Raw genomic sequence first — 20,865 nt, 5'->3', positions numbered from 1 at the left:
TTACTCACTCACTCGCCCACTCACTGGCTTACGCACTGACACAATCTCTCTCACTCACTCACTCACTCACTCACTCACTCACTCACTCACTTAGTGACTGCTCTATGTAAGGGCTACAAGTATTATTGTGTTTGTGTTCTAGTCAAGAGCTACAAATATTTCCTTGTTTGGCAAAGTGAAGTAAACTGTTTGTATGGAGGAAGTAGATGAACTATATCATGTATGTGGCTGATAGAAGTACATCTAAACAAGGGACAATACCAGCTTTAGTGTTGGTCTTTGATGTCAAATCAGGAAGGTTAGTGGTGATTATTTTTGAAAACCTAGTGCAACCATGTATTTGTTCTTTGTTTGAAACACAACTAATTGTGATTCATACGGAACTAATTTTCTTAAAATGAACTGGACTGTGATGAAAATACCAGTTGAGATTATGAAGGACTATCAGTGCTGTAGTCACTCATACAGATCCTCACACAGCATACCTGAAGCTGTCAAGTAAGTCTACAATACTAGGGCAAGTCTAGGTTTTACTGTTTCAGCAATGAGGAAATCCATTGGACTCCTATCTATTATTTATAAAAAACAAAATTTAACCATAAATCTTTAATAAATGTAATTGCACAGACAATATGTTAGTCTCTCCATGCAGAAATATTTATCAGATAAATGTTGGACCCTCAAACCTGCTACAGTACTGTAACTGTTTAGTTAGCTTCAAAAAAAATAAAAACCAGGTTAAAAAGAAAACCAATTTCATTCCAGGAATATTGAAGATTATCTAGTGATATGCACAGTTATGATGCTCCTAAAATAACAAACACAGAACAAGATAAACCCAACTCATCTGGTAAGACTGATAAGGCTCTAATGGAACAAAGACTTAGGAATTTTCACCATCCAATTTAAAAAGGACAGCAACTGCTGACGTAAAGTATGTTGTGGTCAAATCAAAGATCTCATGAGAAAGACCATGTGTAGTTAGGAAATTACAGGAATTGTGGAGGGGGTGGAGAATGGAATGGCAAAGACACTAACCACCTGTATATGTTAAGATTGTCTTTCCATGTCTAAGGGGCTCTGTTACCTTGAACTGGGGAGAGGTATGCTAGATGCTCATAGTGCATATGGTAGATAGCTCACACTTGGTAAGCCTACAGGGAATTCCTAGAGAGCTCTGAGCCAGTGCTCCAGACATAATAGAATGTTCTGCAATCGGAAAATGCTCACTCCATATGTATTACCAGTTAGGCCACAACAAACTCATTATTTGTCAATCAGAATGACTGCTACCTTTATTGAAAAGGGCAATTAAAAGAACAAAAAAATATTACAATTTTGTTGTGAATTTCAATTTTCCTAGATTTTACTAGAAATCATATGTTAGGTAATTGGCTTTCGGAACAAACCTATTTGGGGGTGTGGCCTAAAGCAACCAGTGCAGCAGTGTGTGACAAATGTTTTTCATAAGATGATGTGTAGATTTGGTTGCAACGTCTAGCTACTATATAATCTATCTTGTGATACTTAGCAGCTTTACATCCATTTTTTACTCACATCGTTGAGTTTTTACGGTTATTTTGTTGAAATGGAGAATGCCACCACCCTACATTAAAGGGGCACTGATCTAACGCAATTCCCCGGACTGGTTGTTGCCTTTGTTATTGTTTTTTCCCCCTTGAGTACCCGGATGATACGCAACGCAACTGAGCGTGACCAGAGACTGGGCTACCGTCTGCAAAGACAGCTAAATAAACTTGGAGGCTGGAGGCAATATTTGCTTTACGAATTTTTGCATAAACACTGATTGGTTAACTGTGATCTATAAAGATTTCGACAAAGGGCGCATGTTGATTAATTTCTTCAGCCTAAACAAACAGACAAAAAGAACGGCGGAGCTCATCGGATGTCGTCATTTGGAAATACCCCAGATGGTCATAGTTTAATACTAAAAAAAGTATCTATGCAGTGAAAGCAATTTCGGATTGCGTCGATAATACGATTAGAAGCCTAACAACATAGAAATGTACTTTTCAACGTAACATTTTCAGTCTCTTGGTGATGACATTAAACATCAAAATGTTTGGAATTCGTTATCATAATAATACAGATGGAAATGTTTTTCAGTCACTTTGTAAAATAACTGAATATTTATACGTTTGATAAATATGTTACACATTTTGACAGTAAAAAAATATACACACTATAAAAAAAGCAATGCTCAGATGAAATATTTACTTTGTGTTGCAAGTCAAAATAGTGTAAACGAAAATCGCAAAATTACCAAGCAAGTGACTTATCAAAACTTCGTCACCATTACCGATGCTACCCACAAAAATACCTACATTTCCTTATTATCTCGAAAACTGTATTTCATTTTGTTGATCAATGTGACCATACGCTCTTATTACTACCGGTATCCATAAAAGTGACTAATGCGCTTACGAATTGCGCAACAGAGGTCGCGAGCTAGTCTAGATTTCTGCTCTACATCCGGGTACTCACTGGGAAAAAACAATAACAAAGGCAACAACCAGTCCCGGGGAATTGCGTTAGATCAGTGCCCCTTTAACTGACTATAAAAGTTCAGTTTCCACCCTTGCCAAACTTGGCTGGAATTTCCAGGCTTGATCGTAGCTCCACCAGTGGCTCGAGCTCTTACGACTGATGTCCCTTCTATGTTGCTCCCATTGACCAATCAGATTCCATCTCTCATTTTACTTGCATTAACTTACATTCACTTACAAACAAAATGGCGGCACCCAGTCCAGATGATCTACTCAATAATCAAGATCTGTATTGTAATAAAACGGGTATTTCCCCGCGAAGTGCATCAAATCACGTGAGCACCTTGATTAAAAGCATGAAACAATTTGCAAAATGTCTGTCAATGCCAAGTTAGCAGTACATATGCTCTACAGATCCTGCAGTCGACCGAAATCTGTACTTGAAATCCATTTATAAAAAAGCCCCCTTTACACAGAGCAGCGACCTTTGTGCCACCTCTGAGCGATCAAAAACTGGCCAGGACTTTCAATGGTCGCCTAAATCCAGAAAATTATGTTTCTATGTAACTGCTCCAGCAGTTGTTCAGCAGTAACTGCTCGAGTTGTGCAGCGTCTGCAATCACAATAAAACACTGCAGATACAAGCCCTCTATTTATAGGCAGGCTGAGTAGGTATTACAGGTAGCTCAAAGGAGGCAGTAAAGAGGCAGAAGCATTCCCATGGTGTCTCAAGGGTTGCAGTGGTCGCCGAATGGAGGCACGGTGGTGGCCACAGTCATCGTTCAATGCACGCTGTTGGTCGCCCAAAGGAGGCACAAAGGAGGCAGAAGCATCACCCAGATTGAAGGGAAAAATTACCTGGCAACAATTGGGCGACCACTGTGCCTTCATTCTGCAACAACGGCAATGCTTATGCCACCCTTCTGCCTCCTTTGAGCAACCAATCTCCTCTGCAACCTTTGTGCGACTGTTTTGAACATGTTAAAAATTCACAGCAACCATGGGCGTCCATGGCGACGTCTGAACCTCCTGTGTACCACCTTGGAACGACCTAGGCAACCATTCTGCCTCCTATGAGCCTCCAACGACGACCTGGCAAATTTTATGGTCGCAGACTGGAGGCATGAAGGTCGCCATCCTGTATAAAAGCCCCATTAGGAACCGGATGTCTTATTCATTGAGAGATTTTGATTGGACTATGCATCATGTGCATAGACTCTTTAGTCCAGCCAATATGTAACTCCATAATTGCAGCCTAGTTTGGCAAGGGTGGAGAGTAAACTTTTATGGTTTGTTAACTCCCTTGCCGCGGGAACAAAATTGCCACCCCGTGGCAGGCAGCTGCTCAAAATTACACCACATCAGAGTCAGAAAGTGTTCAGCCATTGCTCTGACATCAGTCAAGATGTGTGGTTATTTCTGCTAATCCTACAATAAGAATGCATGCATTGTTGAGTGTGTGAAGCAACATTTGATCTGGAAATTGTAAATAATTAAGATAACAAATGATGTCTATAACTAGCTTTTTGTCACTTGTGTGGGTACCCAATAAATCACGTGCTTAGATTACTGATCACATCACAAATAGTCAAATACCCAGTCGTATTCCACGCAATGAATGCCTGTCAGGGATTAATCCCCTGGGTAGACAACTGAAGGCACCTTCTATGTTGTTACTAGTTCTTGGCATATGTTGTCAACACGGTAATCAGACTGATGAGCTGACAGAAAGCCCTGTGATTCGATTAAAAAATTCGAGGCAGAAGCAGGCAGAAAGGGCACTGACCCAATCTTTGAAATTGCAAAGTTACACAAAAACCGAGAACCTGTTTTAACCTGGTAAGTGGTGGATTTTTTTGTTTGGGCGATGATTTACCCTTTCTTTTTTTGTTGTCTGTTTTATGCTATTTCCGTTTTTCAAATTTGATTTCAGTCTAGAATCAGCCAAGCTGCTCTGTTCTCTCTACTTGTCCTATAACATTAACAAAGGGAACACACATTGTGATTTTCTTCATCAGTCGCTGCTTGGCAAATACACTGATGTGAGGTGGGGTATTTAGTAGTGAGACGAGATTAAAATGTAATGCTTGATTTATTAATGTCTGATCTAAAGCAGCTAAACCAAGAAAAACATTGCAATGGAATTTGACATTCCAAAATCAACATTGAGTACCATTATGAAAAGCAAAAACCTGTAAAACGAACAACAGATATAACGAACTGATTTCTCTGGTCCCTTGTTCTACTGTATATGACGGCGGTCTGTAAATAATCAAGTCTGGGCCAGACAATCCATTGATTAATATCATGAGCATCGATCCACGCATTTGGGATCGATGACATGCATCAACCAAGTCAGCAAGCCTGACCACCTGATCCCATTAGTCGCCTTTTACGACAAGCATAGTCGCCTTTTACGGCAAGCATGGGTTGCTGAAGACCTATTCTACCCCAGATCTTCACGGGCTGATTTTTGTAAGTGATATTTGTGATCAAACAATTGATACAATGTCGGAGTCTTGTCTTAATATTCACTCTGTCTCAAATCCCGGAGATGTGCCGATTCCTACAATATTCGATAGGGATGACAGAGATATTTCCTTTGAAGCTACTGGTATTGATCTTGAAATGGAGCGTCTTAGTAGACACTTGCGGCACATTATATCAAAAAGTATCAAATTTGAAACTTACTTGCAAACAGCAGTTAGTCTTAAGCCTACAGGCCAAGGGTTTCAGTGGTATTACAGAAACTTATGACATGTGTAATAAGAGGCTGTGTTTGTTTGTCATGAAGGAATTCTCTGTTGAAAATATCTCGACAGGAAAGATGTGTTTTCATATAGGTTACAAATGGTTATTTGGAAAACAGCCTCAGAACTGGAATCGGTGGTAATGGTAATAGTATATGTGTAAAATGTTTCAACTTTAATGAATGTTTCTGTTTCAGAAGGTTCACGCCAGGCTTCCGATAGAAGATCATAGAAGAGGTGAAGGACAGTGTTTCAGATAGAAGCGGTCAAGGCCATTGTCTCACTGGCTATCACAAGTAATGGTAAGTAGCGATTTGTATGGCTGACTGTGACCTGCTGGTTGTGTGTCAGCCTTCCATGATGACGTGGTACATGCTCACACTATCAACCACTGGTTTGTCAGGTCAATGATGACTTCAGTGTAGCATTCACTAACTCACAGCATTAATACATAAATTTGTAATTCAAGATTTATCAGTGGTTTCAAAGAGCAGTCAATGTAAGTACACTATATTCAGCAACAAATTCATGTAATAGAAATACTGTAATAGCAACGTGCCGAACTACCTGTCTGTGTTCAGTCCTTGAAGTTGTCTACTCTGGCTCTGTCATGCCTGGTGCATTTGTCAAGATGAATTCATGTATTGGAAAATATTCAGTCCAATATTCTTATTGATTAATGGAGAAATGAATGGATCAGTCTGACACCGCTATGAAACATGGCAAGAGCAAAGAAACGCCAATGGCACATGTAACCGCATCTCATGAGGATATGATTTGAACACATGTGCTGCGTAAGATGTTTCTGAAGAGCAAGTTGTGCATCCATACGCTCATGTCACCTTTCTTTTTGAGGAACTATTTTACTCAGCGGTGTAGCTGGTTGTTGAATGGCTGTCAGTGTAAACATGAAGTCACAGGTACTAAATAAAATTGTGTTTAGATCTTGGCCTACATCCTTTGAGGTAAGAAATTGTGATAAAAAGATTATAAGAATTGACTTTCACTTCGTGTGGGTACATTGGAGTGTGCACTTTCGTAGAGTGAGGGCCAAACATGGTATGAACGTCGTTGCAAGCTCCAACGTTCATACAGTTTGGCCCCCACTCTATGAAGGTTCATACTCCAATGAACTCACAAAAAGTGAAAGTCACTTCTTAAATGATACAGTGAGGAAACTCTTCAAGCTTTATTCTGAAGTCTCTGAGGTTCCTAGTATAAACTTAAGCTGAGGCCCCTTCAGTTGTAGCGAACTCACCAAACAGTTTAATTCTTGTGATTGGCAAAAAATCTGTTTTGAAGTTCACCTTTGAAGTTAATTTCTCAAACTTGAGCTTTGTCATCGGCATACAAAATATCTCATATTACAACCAAATTGCTGATTTTAGGTACAGAAATATTGAATTGATGTTTAAATTAAACACACAATTTGTTGTGACGCATTTGAGACAGAATTCTATTGATATAGAAACAGTGTTAGTTTTTAGGACCGTAGCAATTCCGCAAGTCAGTTTGCCAATGATTTTAAGTACACATGGGAATGCGTTTTAGCTCCCTTTTGCTGTTGGCACATGGATGACGACAAACAATAGTAATTGTTCTCTCGTCTCTTGAAAGCATGGAAAAGTCAACTTTCAAGAGATCTCGTCTATTTCTGAGTGTTAAAGGCGGGGAGGTCAGGGAGTATGAGGGTATTCTCTCACTCGTTCTATCACCACTTTACAGTAGAGAAAGTTAAAAAAAATGACTCTGCCTTTTTTGTGATTTGACATTTGAATTGAAAATTATCAGAACGAAATGGAGCTACATTCAAGACATTGTGCATGGAATTGGGATCCTCTTGAGAATGATCGGGTTTCCAGCAGAGCATATATTGTTTGGTTTCATCTTTTTGTCCCATTGTTTTTGGTCCAACATAGAAGTGAATTCAAGATGCAGAAGCCATTCTTTTTCTTACATGCAGCTGGTATTTCGTTGTTGTTAAGTTGCATTTAGAAACTGTGGTAACAATATAGAAAGGACTGACATCTTTAATTCTTTCAATGCAGCATTATAGATACTAGCACCTTTAGCATACAACATATCAAATGGTTGTACTGAAAGAGTGAAAGACACTGAATTACAAGATGAGTCAACCTGTCCTCCCTTTAATGCCACCAGATGCTAATTTATGTCTGCTGAATGATGTGAGTGAATGTTGTTTTATTCTGAGTATGTATGGTTTTATGCAATATTCCAGCAGTATCATGGCGGGGGACACCAGAAATCGGCTTAACATTGTACCCATGTCAGAGATCGAACCGGGTCTTCAGCTTGATCAGCGAACGCATTAACCACTAGGCTACCCGACCGCGCCTGTTTTTTTCTGATGCCTGCAATATTCAGACATTATCACAGTGACTTGTACATGGTAGAATCTGGCCCCGGGCACTAGCATGATAGCATAAGCTGGTCATGTCAACGCCAGGTCGGACTTTGCAACCATCTGATACTCATTCCTCTCACCTCTTACCACAGAATCCCCAAAGTGGGTCAGTGATGTATACTGCCGTAAAGATCCGGGGTAGAATTGGTCTTCAGCAACCCATGCTTGTCGTAAAAGGTGACTATGCTTGTTGTAAAAGGCGACTAACGGGATCAGGTGGACAGCTCGCTGACTTGATGCATCTCATCGTATTCCAATTCTGTAGAATGATGCTCATGATGTCAATCACTGGATTGTCTGGTCCAGACTCATTTATTTGCAGACTGCCGACATATAGCTGTAATATTGTTGATTGCAGCAATAAGCAACAAACGAACAAACAAAAAGTGATGTATGTATCAATATTCACGTCGTATTAGCAACTTGTACCCATGAAGATCTTGGTTATAATTGGTGTTTAGCAACCTATGCTTGTGGTAAAAGGCGAATATGCTTGTCGTAAGAGGCAACTAACGGGATAGGGTGCTCAGGCTCTCAGACTCTGGGCCTGGCAATCCAGTGGTTGATAGTATGAGCAGCAACACTTGTCAGTATGCTGACACTCAAAGCCAGGTGACCTTCTTCACTTGAATGCTACTGTGGTCTCATTGAGGTAGACAGGTGTCAGTTTAATGAGGAATTGTCGTGTTTATAATTAGTATATAAACTGAATAAAAAGAGTTAGGGGTCATGGAATTTCTGGGGATATATGTACTTTCTCATAAAACCTGCCTTCTTTTGTTTCCTTGAGAACAGCAGAGTGTTGTATTGGTGTGACACATATTGGTATAGAACACCATTCCTGTTGACATGAAGTGCAGCAAATATTTGTTATAGCCATGTATTAACACCAGGTGTCAGGATTTGTCGTCCTCTTGGACTTTTTTGGGGGTAAGGATCGGCCTTGTAGGGGGGTATGAACTGTAGACAGATAGTTTCTATTGAATTATTGATCCCTGATTTCATAGAACATGAAGATTGTGCACTTGAACACATACTGAAGAATTCTTCCTAATGACACTAGTGCTTGGCCCTTGCCCCAGCCTAGTACATAAGCTCAAGCACCAGTGGAATCGGTTTATCTGCGACCATATACGGTAATGGTTGTCTGGAATTTGGAGCTAATGGTAAGTTAAATCTGTGTTACTTTTTCTTACCTATTATTTGGCGTATGTTGAAGTGAGTGAGTTGGGTTTAACGCCGCTCTTAACAGTATTCTGAGACGTTTACCACTTCGGTGAAACCCATGAGCATGGGTATGGTGCTGACAAACCTAGAAACATAATCGGGGCGAACCGGGATTCGGACCCACAATCATAGGTTTCTGGCGTGTCTATCTTGGCTGAGTATTATAATTATGTTATATATAATAGTCAGAAGGGAAGACCAGCTGTCAGTTGTGACCTGGCCGATTGTGTGTAATCATTCAGTGACATCTGGGTAGGTGTTCACACTATCAACCACTGGTTTGTCAGGTCAGTGATCAGTTCAGTGTACTGGGACTTCCCATATTTAAACCCCGGGCTAAATGACTCAAATATTTTTCTTTGAACCGGAAAAAACTTCATAGAACACACCAAAATTATCATTGAGTGAGTGAGTGAGTTAGTGTGGCTTTACGCTGGATTTAGCCTTTTGCAGAAATATCACGATGGGGAACTCGAGAAATGGGCTTCACACATTGTACCCATGTCGGGAATCGAACCCGGGTCTTCGGCCTGACGACCGAATGCTTTAACCACTAGGCTATACAACCGCCCCACCAATATCATCAAGTCAGGCAATCCTTTATTGTTCCACATGAAAAATGGAAAAGTTCTTGCCATAAAAAGAGCAGATGAAGGTTCACAATGATTTTGTATCATGACCAGAGTATCCCAGCGTGTACTGATACAGAAGTGTATCATGACGCCCTGGTTTCCCATTCCTGGCACCCCGACAAGACAAATCCAGATATATCTGGAATAGACCTGAAACACCCAGGTATTTCTAATAGTTTTAATCACAGTATATGTGTCAATTTTAGTTGTTGGCTAAAATTGCATATGAATGCCAGCAGCTGAAGGGATGGTGTAAATCCTGCTGGGGTACCATGTAGGTAGCAGACGCATCGGTCCCCACGGTCCCGAGTAGGGTGGCCTGTTATTATTTTGTGTTGTTGAATGATAGTTTATTCTTTTACATGTTCTCCAACTGGTTTTAACTAAAATCTGTGATAATCTAGTTATTGTACCATCCTTCGGCGACAGGATTTTATGCATTCTAAATATATTTGTTTAACTATATATATATGTTTAAATATTGCCGATGTGATGTTTAATTTTCTCTCACTCACCCTCTTTACTCACTCACTCACTCACTCACTCACTCATACAGCCAGATCACTCTGAAAATATGTATGAAGATATCATTAAGCTGTTTTCATGGTTTTGGATAGAATTTTCTGTATGTGTCTTCTTTTTCACCCCCTTTTTTGCCTTTTTAATTGACCTTAGCATATTTCTTGCTCCTACGAGAAATATCTATTTGTCAATTTGTCATTACAAAACCAAGTTTGTGTGAAATTCACTTGATGGAAAGGGTGTGAGCGTCTAGATTAGCCATGTGCATCACATCACTTTGCGGCTATAAATCTGCATAAGCACTTTCAGGGCCTGGTAGAGGCATGCTGTAGTGGAATTTTGAGCATGGGGGTCTATTAAGGGGGACCATATTTACAGGTCATGGTCACTTCTGATGCAGGCTCTTATCTGCTTCACAGGCTTTTCATGAATGTTGTCTTTATATTTCACTGGAAGAAAAAAAAACTGCAAGATTTTATGGGTGTAGATAAAATATTTTTTAAAATCAAATTTGAATTCTCTTCATCTTTACTTGGTTTACATACAAAATATTTATTAAAAACGAGAAGTGTATTATTTTTGAACAAGATAAACTTAATTCCAGTTTGTCAGTGTATTTATGCTTAAGGCGAAAGGGCCCGTGAAGATCCTGGGTAGAATAGGTTTTCAGCAACCCATGCTTGCCATAAAAGGCGACTATGCTTGTCATAAGAGACGACTAACGGGATCTGGTGGTCAGGCTCGCTGACTTGGTTGATGCATTTCATCGATCGCAATTGCATGATATCAATCACTGGATTGTCTGGTCAAGACCACCGTCATATAGCTGGAATGTTGCTGAATGCGGCGTTAAACAACAAACCAGCCAACCAACTTAAGGTGAAAGAATGGTTTTCATAATTTTTGCAAAATATTCTGAAGAAGACTATTAGAAGATGTCATCACAAGTAAAATTTATTCAGTTGCTTGTTATGGTTGGGGGGATGATTTTCTCTCCTTTCTTGAAAAAAACTCCCCAACTACATCTGTATACCTTTCTATCTCTTATCCATGCTTATGAATGTTTCTATTCTTTTTATGGAAAAAAAACTTCTGTTATCTTTCAGAATATATTGTAGCCATGTTTTGTTTCACTTAACTGCCTAGTTCTTATAAGATCTTCTTTTGAAATGTCTTATATGATATAACATTCACCTGTGAATCCATCCATCCATGACCCCACTCCTGTGTGGATCCTGGCTTAGATTCCTATAATAACTACTAAATCTGCAATATTGGTGAGTTTAGTGTTTCATTTGTCGTTTAACGCTGCACTCAGCAATATTCAAGTGATTTGACGGAGCTCTGTAAATAGTTGAGTCTGGGGCCAGGTTTAAAATACAGTGATTGACATCATGAACATCCACCTACTCAGTTCTGAAGGGACAATAACATGGTGTCAAACACAACAGAGTAACAAACATTGACCCCCCGAAATATAATTGACCAATCCCAAAACAATAATGAAGGTTTTGCATGTATGTTTAGCAACATGAAACTGTAAAAAATACTCTTAATTATCAACATATCTAAATATACACAAACTATGTCATGATGATTGCTATAAGATTCATACTCAATCCAAGTACACAAACAGAAATGAATAAAGTTTATTTTGACAATTTCAAAAGTTGTAAAAACATGCCTTTGAGGCTGAGACGTCTCTTCAAATAGATGTAAAACATGTCTGCCATCACAGCGCATTTACAACATAAACACAAACTGGTGGAGCTGATTCGGTGACTGATAGAACCCATCGGTTCCACAACCACCTCCCACGGTTGCACATCGCTGTCAAAGAAGGCTGTCAGATACACTGCAACCAGAGATATGCTACTCGTGTGAAAACTTGTTATGAATTTAATCACTTCTGCATAATACTACCTGTGTGAAAACTGGTTATCACTGAGATTGATGTTTATGGGCATGAGATGGTTGCTGCAGGGAGTGGATGGTGAATGTGGATACTGGGATTGTTGGTGGAGAATTTCTGGATATGAAGTATGGTGAGTTGAACACTCTGTTTCAATGGAAACATTGTCCTGTTTAATCTAGGCTGTAGTGTGGAAGTTTGGTGTAGAATACTTAGGCTCACAAATCATTTCCTCTTAGAGTGACAAGCCTGTGGGAATCGAAACAAGAATAAGTCTCCATTTACGAATGCTTGAAGGAAACGCTTGCTGTGATCAGCAGACGTGGATTAGGATTCTGGAAGGGGGGTGGGGGGGCTGGGATGCACACTGTACACAAGTCATGAAATGGAGAAAAGCACATGCTAGGTAAACATGTTAGACGTCCAGAAGAAGGGTGCACACCTCCCTCCCTCTGTATCCAGTGATAAGATAGGTTGATGAGGATGTCTTGTATGGGGATTGGACCAGCAGTCTCACATGCTCAGATGTGTGACAGAATGTCATTATTGCCTGACAGCATCCGTGCTCACACTATCAACCTCAGATTTGTCTGGTCTTGGATCACTTATTCAGAGGTTGCAGGGATGTATAAGATGGATATGAAAGTAGGTATTTTGTTTGTTAGTTGTTTAATGCCACACTCAGCAATATTCCAGCCATATGACGGCAACCTGTAAACAATCAAATCTGGACCAGACAATGATAGGGACAGTGACAGATATTATGACCAATGATACACGCCTTTAGGGTACGATGACAGGTGATCTGAGCCTGACCACCAATCCATTTAGTTGCCTCTAGAGACCAGCATAGGCTGCTGGGGCCTATTTTAACCTGAAAACCTGACTGTAGTAAATCATTTGACTAGTAGGAAAGAAAATATGCTTATTTATTTAATTAAGCTATGAAAATGTCTTTAGGTCTGCATTTTTTAATCAAATAGAGCTGATTACAGATCTTGTCAGATCCTGGTATTGAGATTCTGTGCAGAGGACCACAGGCAGGCAGTGGTGTCCCAGGTGCTGGATTATTACACCAGCCGGCCACATCATGGAGTTAATTTCCCCATGTCATGGATACATGGTAGCCATTGTGACCACAGTAGAGAGTCCATCTCACCACCACGTCATGGATGCTCTCAGCAGCCATTTTACCCAGTCATCCCCATTTTAGTCAAACAAGTTTGAATTGACATTGAGTGGGTACAGAAGAGAAGCTCAGCAAACATAGAAATAAAAGAGGGCCCTGATATATAAGTCTTGAGACCACCACAACTTTTAAATTTCTAACATAAGGGTTATGGCAAGGAAAACTTTCATACTTGCATACCTCTAACAGCGCAATCTGGAATGTGCTTCATTACACTGCGATTGATATCAATGACTTTTTCACAGTAATCGGATAATTCAGGAAAGGAAATAAAATATAGTTCATTATGATGAAGTCAACTTGTTGAACACGTGCAGCCTGATTGGAATCTGAAATTCCTCCATAATTTCTAAATGTCATACAATTTGTATAAACACAAACAGGAGCACTTGTTAAATATAATCTAATTGCCAGTATGATGTCTATCTATGACTGTATACGTTTGGCATTTAGACCATTATTTAATCAATAAACTAATGTTTAAATTGGTCTGCTCTTCACATTCCCAACATTACGTCTGTACAAGAAGCACTCCGATTGCTAATGTCACATTGCTCCCAAAAAACACCCAATGGCTTTAGCCTTTCTCCGTCAGTATCTGTCAATCACAAAGTGATGTATATGTAATGGACAAGCCCCTGGGGCAAAACATGTGTGTATAGAGTCATGACGCAGGATATACATGGCTGGACATTGCACACCATGGATGTCATATCCTTCATATTGATTAGGGCTGGGTATTGTGCCTACGTCATATGTCCATGTATTGCCATTTCCTTGACAATATTTCAGTGTGTATGGCATTATACAAGACTTGTTGTGTCTTGATAATAGGGTTGTGGTTTCATTGCTTGAATAATGTTTACGATAAATAAGCAACTTTGGATGAATAACATATACCTTTCTGATCCATATGTGGTTGAGGATAAAAAAGTTGATAAAATCCACATGAAGCCCAAATGTAATAATTATATACTACTCAAAAAAGGTTAGGGACCATGCCAGATTAACCATAATAATACGAAAGAATCAGGTGGTCCTTAACTGCTTTTGAGTAGTATGTAATGGTTATCGAAACAAGTTAAAAAGTCTTTCTATCTTATTGGCCAGTTGCCGTCTTGTAAGATGACTACGACATGGCTGTCTGACCTATACACATTTCATTGCGGCATCATGTTTGATATATCACAACTGACCCTGTTTGTAGGAGTAATACCATACCATAATCTTAATGGCTGCCGCAAAGCAGATCTAGTGGTTTCAAACAAAAACATGAACAAAAAATGAATCTTGTAAAGTAACCAGGAATATGTTAAATGGTTCACAAGCAAGGTGAACATGATTCGTTTGACATTTTGGACACTGTAAGCTTCTCGGTTATCTACTTACTTGTCTATAACAGATTATCAAAGGGGTTGATAAAGAGCTTTATGTCTAAGATCCTGAATATCTGAAGAAACTCCGAATGCAACTACACTCATTGAAGTTAATGATAATGATAATAATGTTAATCATAATCTTAATTGTATATATACATAGCTCAAAGGCACTTTTGCATGAGTCTGATGGTCAAAGGAGTTCAGTGAGCATTGTATGCGGATTGGTTGGTTGGTTTGTTGTTTTACGCCGTAAAATATGACGGCAGTCTGTAAGTTATCAAGTCTGGAGCAGACAATCCAGTGATTGACTACATGAGCATCGATCCACCCAATTGGGATACGATGACATGCATCAACCAAGTCAGCGAGCCTGACCACCGGATCCCGTTAGTCGCCTCTTACGACAAGCATAGTCGCCTTTTACGGCAAGTATGGGTTACTGAAGACCTATTCTACCCCATATCTTCACGGCTCTGTTTTAACTGAGGGACCATTTCATCAATGTGGGTTACTTCACAAACTTTCTGTGAGCTGAGTCATATTAATTAGTGAGCGATGCTAGTTAATAGTTAGTGTTAGGCTTGAAAGTCATGGAGGTTTTTCTCATATGGCAGTAATCATTCATGTTTGTGTCTTCATTCTATCCATTAAGTTGCACTACTGCAATCATGACATCACAGCTCTGCGGGTATGCGTAGTTGAAATATCGCCACATGGCAAAACTTCAGTGAAGTTAGGTTTGAACAAAATATGATTATTAAAGACAAACAATACAGCTTCTGTAAAAAAGAAAGCACTAGTGAACATGTGTATACATTATGTTCTATAATCAACAAACGTAATCTATCTAAATGTTCTACCTTTGTTATTATTTCTACTGTTAAATCATTGTATGTAAACAATCGGTAAAGAGATTCTGTAAACGGTCATTTTTAAATTTATGGTGGTTTTAAGCAAGGTCGTGTGTTTTCACCAATGTTATTCTCTTCTATTAGAGGGGTATGAATGGATCCATCGATGTATGGATGTATGCATGTATGCATGTGAGTATGAGTACCGATGCACGAGGGTTGGTGTCGATATAGTGAGATGGATGTGTATGTTATAGAAGTTGGCTTGGGTCGTCAGAGGATGGGGATGCAGGGATGAGTTTGGATACATGGGAGGCCATGCAGACATGGGATCTTGTGAGTGGGTCTGCTTGTATTGATGTTTGTTTTTCCTTTTTATCTTTTCAGGTTTTGTGTTCTTGTCCAGGCATTGAACATTTACACACGCAATATCTAGTTCTTTATGTGCTGTACAATCCATGACACTTAAATGAAAGTGACCTTTTTCTTATTCTGTCATAAAACATCTAATTTGGTGAACACTTAAATTTTTACTCTTTGCTTTGACAACGACCCCCGTGTTAAACCGGGTTAGGCAAGACACCTGCATGACTGATTTCGATAAAAATGTGCCAGACATCCCAGTAGCTAGGGGTCTATCATTAGTAAAAATTCAGTCCTGCGAATGAACCACCACTTCATGTGGAATTAATATTATATGGTGTTGTAAGAACACTACCATACTAAAACAGTTCAAGTTTTGCCAAATCATAGCAGCATACATCACTGTCAGAAATATTTCAATATGAAGGTTATTATACATGATCGAGTCATCACAGAGGCGTTTGGATACATGCTTTCTTTCCTCATGTTGTCAGTTTTCTATAGAAAAGATGGGAATACCTTTATTTCACAAATTCTTTAGTATATCGGTCAGATAACTTTGGAATAACTCCCAGCATGTTTTCTACCACTGAGTGCTTTTTTAATGTCTCTATAAATATCAGCAAGCCGTGATACTACTCTGTGTACATAAAGATGGTAAATGTATTGTGTGTTGTCCCCTCATCAATCACAGTGGTCTCCACATCTCCTCTCCATCAGCTGATGTAGATGTGATTATTACCTACACCTGTATTGTAGCTCTGTAATAAAATACTTACAAATATAGTGTGTGTGTGACATATAGGTGACCAAGTTAAAGGGTAGTCGATTTCATGTCAATTTCAGCAATGTATGAAATGTACATGGTGGCGCTACCTACAGTGAGGAAGTAAATGCAGGATGTCACCAACAGGCCCTAGGGTAGACACTGGGCCCATTGACCCACATGCCAGGGCCAGCTGGGGTGGGGGGTCCCCTGTTTGATGGATGGGCAGCGTTGATGACAGGCACCTGTGAAATGTACATTGCTGGGTCATTTACAGTGTGTTTAGTTGAGTGGAATGAGGGTTGAAAAGCCTTGATCGGCTGCAGATGGAATATACCTGTTTCAATGTAAGTATTAATTAACTGAATTCCTGCCTCTCTTCTTGAGATACCCATCTAAAAGGGTGTAATGGTATCATTGTTGATATCAGTGTAGATGTAGGTCATGGATGTTTATCACACTTCTTGATGTAGGGAATAGAAGACATTCCAACCATGTGAGACCCTTATCACATATAAGTAGATCATCTGTCACAACTGTTCAGCAAGGTTAAGCTTGGTACCCATCTATTGTTTGACAGGTCTACTAGCTACTGGTACCCATCTATTGTCTGACAGGTCTACTAGATTACTGGTACCCATCTATTGTCTGAGGTCTACTAGATTACTGGCACCCATCTATTGTCTGGCCTACAAGCTACTGGTACCCATCTATTGTCTGACAGGTCTACTAGCTACTGGTACCCATCTATTGTCTGACAGGTCTACTAGATTACTGGTACCCATCTATTGTCTGACAGGTCTACTAGATTACTGGTACCCATCTATTGTCTGGTCTACTAGCTACTGGTACCCATCTATTGTCTGACAGGTCTACTAGATTACTGGTACCCATCTATTGTCTGGTCTACTAGCTACTGGTACCCATCTATTGTCTTGTCTACTAGCTACTGGTACCCATCTATTGTCTGGTCTACTAGCTACTGGTACCCATCTATTGTCTGGTCTACTAGCTACTGATTCCCATCTATAGTCTGATCTACTAGCTTATTGGTACCCATCTATTGCCTGGTCTAATAGCTACTAGTACCCATCTATTGCCTCAAAATAGTTGATATAATTTCTACAATTACATAGAAGTTCTTCAGGGACACACTGTATGAAAATATTGACACACAAGGGTTGTATTGCAATGTGTGTATTGCTGACGTGTATCCCACACCCCTAGTTCAAATGTACTTGGAAGTGCTTTCCATATCACTAGCCCCAGGGATGGAATTTGTGTGATGCTATCAGGATGTGAATAATTGTTTCATTGTTAAAGTTCGATAAAAAATTAATCAGTATCAGAAATCTGAATACAAAAGCAACAAAGTGGAAAAATCTAACTTTCATCACCGAAAGACTTAATCTCTTTACGTCCCGGGCAATCACCCTCTGCCGCTTACATCAATAGACATGCTGTAAACACTATATCGCCTGGCCGTCTAATAGCCACTTCTTTTCCGAAACAGTAAGGCACTTGCAATTGATTAGTACTCCATGCTCATAGTAATTCCCAAGCAATAACATTAACGGCAATATCACTGCTAATCAAGGGAGGATGCATGCTGAGTTTATTCTTAATGTTATTCCCCATCGCGTAAAACACTTCCTGGTATTTCGTACAACTGCCGTGTGGGATATTGAACAAAGTCGTGTTGGTTGAGTGTTGCACCTCGGCCTTTGGGGGAGGTGATCAGCTGAGGTGGAGATACACAAGAAATATACATTGATTTCCTTCGACATGAAAGAGACGTGGCTCTGCCAGATGATCTGGTTTGTGGATGGAACTGGAAATAGTTGTGTGGGAAATACTGATACTTGGACATGTGTGATTTATGTAAACAGTCTAGGTGCTAGGTTAGAAAAGGAGGTGTTAAATGTTGGTGTTAGGAGAATCCATTGTTTCAATTTCATCTCTCCTTGCAAGTGTTATTTGGTTAAATGGTTTTTGCTCTGTGCGGAGGCCGTTTAGGGCCATTTTTAAAAAAAACATTCTTGAAATTTCAAGACAGTAAGTTGAAACCAAAAAAAATGGGGGCACCAAATTTTATCACAACTATATTTGGGGGAGGGCCATGGGAAATTGAATCAGTTCTACTTTTTCAAATAAAAAAAGTTATATATTTGTACTTTATTAGGACTTCTCATTTGTTATAGGGGGAGAAGGGAGGTGCTGGACAAAAATGTTATATTTAGGGTGTGGGGGAGCATTTTCAGTGTGCATTTGTTGGTGGTTAGAAAGTTAGAACACAGGTCATCCAATGGTGGGACTCATCCAATGGGTGTACGTCATTTGGATCATGTGTAGTGCAATTATGACCTGATAACATGCTCCTAGAAATACACTTTTTCCAACACTGCTGCTTCAGCTGCAGGGATGAGATTTACACAGACGCCCGAGCTGTGAGATGGAGTGGAAAGTGAAAAGCGGAATTTGTGCAAACTGTTCACACAGATATGCTATTGAAGGAACACAAGTATTTGGCTGTGCTCTAAAACAGATAGAGGACAGTACTTTGTCAGGATAAACTGAAACAGTTGCCAGAACCATATTTATATCCCGATAAAACACTGTCACTTGTCTTCTAACTATCACTTGATACAGTTTAGTTTGAACTGTGACGTAAATGCAGTGCTGGATTCGATGTAAACACAGTGCTGGAATCGACGTAAACGCAGTGCTGGAATCGATGTAAACACAGTGGTGGAAACACTGAAAGCACTCTATCAACCTGCAAAATTATACCATTTGCCCTTTGTTTCGTCTAAGATATCACAGATTGTGTACTCCCTCTAGGGTCACCAGGTTTATTAATCCAAATAGTGATTACATCATATCTTTTTGCAATATGAACTTTGTCGTCTTCAGTTTTGAGTACTCTTGATTACATTTCGCATATATATGTCATAGGCCAAAGGCCAAGGTGCTATACAAAACTTATTACAATGTACACATTACGGGTATTTATAGACTGCAATAATATAGACCCATAGGTTTTATCCTATACCTTTCTTAGCTGAGAATATTTTTATTTTTATTTTATTTTGATATATGATATACACACTTTGTAAAGGTAAAGGTAGCCTTGTGCCTTGCAACATGCTAATAAATCTATTCACATTGGGAACCTTATATGTATCAAAGGTTTTGGTAACTACCGTTTTCTGGTCAATTCATATTTTGGACATAACATTATAACATGCTATTCATGTTCCTCATCATTTGTTCATTTGTAGATTTAGGTCTTCAGCAACCCATGCTTGCCGTAAAAGGCGACTATGCTTGTGGTAAGAGGCGACTAACGGAATCGGGTGGTCAGGCTCGCTGACTTGGTTGATGCATGTCATCGTATCCCAACTGCATGGATCGATGCTCATGATATCAATCACTGGATTGTCTGGTCCAGACTCGATTATTTACAGACCGCCGTCATATAGCTGGAATATTGCTGAGTGCGGCGTTAAACAACAAACCGACAAACATTACAGTAGTACAGACATGGTTACAAATTTAAATGTATGTGTTACAAGCGCAGTTATAAAACTCCATGATAATCTATAAAATGGCAGTAACGAACCAAATCGACTTAAAGAATCTTCAGGCTATCAAATTAGTTGGGCATCTAACTTGATCTTAATGTTTCGGCACTCTGATAGTCCAGGTCGGATATTCTCCAGATGGGGCCAATAAAGGAGATACAAAATTGTTATGAGGCATAAACCCTATCACTTTGTTATCACTGGTGCAGACCGTTGAGTTAGGGTCTTTAATATCTGAGGGGGTCTCCCTGTCTTGGATCCAATAGGGGGAAATGTTTTGGCACGGGATGAACATTTTTTGTCGACAAGGCATCAAAAGTAACAAGTATTATCCAAATATCAATTCTGAATTATACATATCTGATCTCATCTGACAGGATTGCACTGCAAGATTAATGTATATTCTGTATCACCAAGTTATCGTTGATAAAATAAACACGGAGCCATTTGCTAAGGAATGTTTCAATGCTAGTGGTTTATGTAGGTTTGTGGGTAGATTTAATGTTCCAATAGCCAGTGTGAAAATAACCTTTAACTTCTTGTACTGCATTCTGTTGTTAATCCTACTGAAAGTTTTCTTCTGTCTCCAAACAGGTCTAAGCTATTTTCTCCTGTATCAACAAGGTATTTTCTTCAAGTTAACTTTCTTCCAAATACGTCCAATTCTTTGTAGATGGAAAGTCAGTGTTTGTTCCCAGTCTGTGTGAGTTGGCTGTCAGGACTCTACACTCATTACAGCCGAGAATCCATCGGATTTA

General features: G+C 39.5%; 1 protein-coding gene across 2 annotated transcripts in view; it reads left to right on the top strand.

The window, feature by feature from the left end:
• Window positions 1-20,865, top strand: part of LOC139444748 (uncharacterized) — a 68,386-nt gene that overhangs the window by 26,293 nt on the left and 21,228 nt on the right. Inside the window, exon 2 of one of the 2 annotated variants that reach the window (XM_071225685.1) lies at window positions 5,455-5,559. The gene's annotated coding sequence lies outside the window, so the exon portion shown is untranslated. Of the gene's footprint in view, window positions 1-5,454; window positions 5,560-12,088; window positions 12,109-20,865 lie in introns of those variants that run through there. The other variant, XM_071225687.1, reaches the window with a different exon arrangement.

Source organism: Haliotis cracherodii, unplaced genomic scaffold (genome assembly GCF_022045235.1).
Source record: "Haliotis cracherodii isolate W230 unplaced genomic scaffold, xgHalCrac1.p SCAF_6, whole genome shotgun sequence".
In the NCBI taxonomy this organism is placed as follows: Eukaryota; Metazoa; Mollusca; class Gastropoda; order Lepetellida; family Haliotidae; genus Haliotis; species Haliotis cracherodii.
The sequence above is the reverse complement of the archived record's forward strand: the minus strand, read 5'-3'. Positions and strand labels throughout refer to the sequence as shown.